Source organism: Vicia villosa, unplaced genomic scaffold (genome assembly GCF_029867415.1).
Source record: "Vicia villosa cultivar HV-30 ecotype Madison, WI unplaced genomic scaffold, Vvil1.0 ctg.001224F_1_1, whole genome shotgun sequence".
Lineage (NCBI taxonomy): Eukaryota > Viridiplantae > Streptophyta > Magnoliopsida > Fabales > Fabaceae > Vicia > Vicia villosa.
In genome coordinates, this window is record NW_026705540.1 from 371,937 (window position 1) to 374,873 (window position 2,937).

General features: G+C 37.4%; 1 long non-coding RNA gene across 1 annotated transcript; it reads right to left on the minus strand.

Moving 5' to 3' along the window:
- Positions 1 to 647: 647 nt before the first annotated feature.
- Positions 648 to 2,696, minus strand: LOC131634092 (uncharacterized). The gene is made up of 3 exons (XR_009293477.1): positions 2,086 to 2,696; positions 1,817 to 1,996; positions 648 to 1,086 (listed from the first exon to the last, which is right to left on the minus strand). It is a non-coding gene; the product is annotated as an uncharacterized LOC131634092 (long non-coding RNA).
- Positions 2,697 to 2,937: the final 241 nt, after the last annotated feature.

Genomic DNA, 2,937 nt, shown 5'->3' on the forward strand with positions numbered 1-2,937 from the left:
TTGGATCAAGGATCTTGGAAGCTAGGGTTTTATATGGTTGTTCATTGTGGGCTTCTTTCTCCTAAAGCTACAAGGTTTTTTTCTATGAAGACTCACCAAGGGCAAGAGGACTATGGTTCTTATGTGCAGTGTCTACAACCGTTAATTCAATTGAGATTCAGTGGTTTTCAGGTCGAGGTGTTCTTATGTGCTTCAATTCTTATCTTCTTCAAGAATTCCTCAAGGCATTACTGTTGTGGTGGGTTGAAATACAAGGGTAATGGTAGGAGAGGTTGACTTGTTCATTTATCTTGATCAATACAACTTTTGGCTCGCATCATGTACTTAGTACTTCAATTGCGGGTTAATTGAGATTTCGAGAATTAATGATTCAAGACTTGCCGTTGAAATTTGGAAGTGAAGGTTTATTAAGTGGACTTGAGGTTATTCATTAAAACTTGAAGTGGATTTGCGTAAATAAATAAAAAAGAGAGTAATCGGAAGTGCTTGGTATTCCCGTTACAAGACTAAGGCGTGCATGATTATTCATCAAAAAGATTTGTTAGGCATTGGTGCAATTCTATTCAAATTCATCCAACTCAAAATTCAAGATCCAAATGACATTCATTATGCCATATTCAAGGTCCAAATGACATTCATTATGCCATATTCAAGTTCCACCATTCAAATACTTCAAAAGAATCCATTCATTATAAATTCCCAATTTCATTACAAAAATCAAGTTCTATACATCATCAAATTCTTCCAAGGTTCATACAATACCATTACATTCCATCCAAATCCATTACAAAAAGATCACAAAAGCTCATTACAATTATCCATTCAAGTTCCATTCAAAATCTATTACAAACATCCAAATAGAATTACATAGAAAGTTACAATAAGAATACATTTGACCCTTTGACTTTCTTTTACAAGTTAACTCTCATAAACCTATCACTTTTCAAAATCTTTATCACTTTCTTTCTCCATGATCAAAGCTCTAAGTCACCAATTCTTCTTCACTTCCAGAACTACACCAGTCCTCATGCTAAACTCCTTGTACCAAGCCTGCAGCCACTTTCTCCATCTTCATTTGTTGAAAACCTGTCAAAAAGAAAACCAATGAGGAAACATAGTCCAATACTTGCAGCTCATGAATAAGCCTTCAAACTATGTCCAAACCTCCTGCCAATTTCCTAAGCCTGTCAAGAGGAAAATAAACAAAAAAAAGCTATGGCATTTTAATCAATTCCACATATCTTATCCCTAACATATACCAAAATCATGTACATTGCTAATACAAAACCCTGCAGATTTTCTACCAGTAAACAATATCAAATCCATAACACATCATACACAGCCACTATCAGTTCCATTCAAATCAATTAGGATCCGAATCAAAACCACAAAAATAAATTAACAGCAACATTTGAAATACACATTCAGCATTACTCATCTCCATTTAGTTTGTTCAAATTCAGAAAAAAACTAACTCTCCAAACTGACAGTTAGTACATAACCTTCAAACAGAATCCAATAACAAAAAAACAGTTTGTTACTAAACCTTTCCTAACAACTAACAACCTTCTAACCACCTATAACCACCCCTAACAGAATCAGTTACTACATATAACTAACCCTAACAGTTTGTTATCGAGGTAACTGAATCAACAGAAAAGATCAAAAACAGAATCTAACTTCCCTAACTGTCACTAACAGAATTAACAGAATGAGAAGAGGAGAATGTAACTACCAAAACTGAATCAGTTACAAATGCTAAACATTTTCCAAATGAATCACAAGAGAGGTAACAGAAATAAGAGAAGGAACTCACCTCTATAAATCAGAATCACTACACTTCAAAGAGTTTCTTCAACCATTTCCCTTGTATCCTTCACTCCCATTCATCATCTTCACTCTCTTCCTCACCCTGCATCACCTGAACCTTCACCATTTTTGTTCACCAACCTTCAGTTTCCATCACCATCTTCATCTCTTATCATCCTCTCACTCTCTGAATTCAGAAACAACAAAAGAAAAAAGAGTTACAACAGAAATTGGGAGAAGGAATCGGATGGAAAAGGAACAGAATTGAAAACTCACCAAAAAAATCTGAACAACCGAAAAATCTTCATCTTCCTCTCTGCATCAATCTTCGACCTTGCTCTCTTCTTCAACCGGAGTTATTCAAGATCACGACTCAGTTCTTCACCTTTTGATATCGATCCTCGTGGCTAACAGCAAGAATAGATAAACATCACCTTCGCCTTCATTGTTTTGATTCATCACTCTGGCATCACGTGATTCTGCGATTCTGCATCTTCGAGAACTTTGCAACAGCATTACGTTCATCATCATCACCGATTCATCATTTGAGTCTCCCCTGCATAACAATCTTCAACCACCGCGTTCATTCAGCATCGTCATCCTCAACGCTTTGCAACAACGCCCAGCGTCCATCAACAACGAACAACGACATCACCACTGTGTCGGCTTCACATTCACAACGACTTTCATCGCAGGCGAAGAGGAGAGTGAGAGTTGAGTCAAGTCAGAAACGAGGTGAAGCATGAATCGTGGCGAAGCTTGAATCGAGAGGTATGTGAGCGAAGAGAAGGTGAGAGAGGGGAAGCTAGTCGCCGGTGGCCGGAGAGCAATCGGAGGATGTTCATAGCACCGTCGTTCGCACGAGAGAGAAGAAGCTGAACGGTCACCAGGTTCTTTTACCCTAATCCCAATTTGATGATTTCCTTTTCTTTTATTTTTTTATTTATTTTATTTAATTATTTCTTTTACTTTTATTACCAAAATCATGATGAACAAAAACCTGAAAGTGGATCTTGGGCCGAAAATGCTAATCTCATCTCCCCTGGCCCACGTTGCTCGTTTTTTGGTTGAAATTGTGATAGAAAAAATACTTGGGCCATGAACGAAATCTGCATACACCCCCTGAGC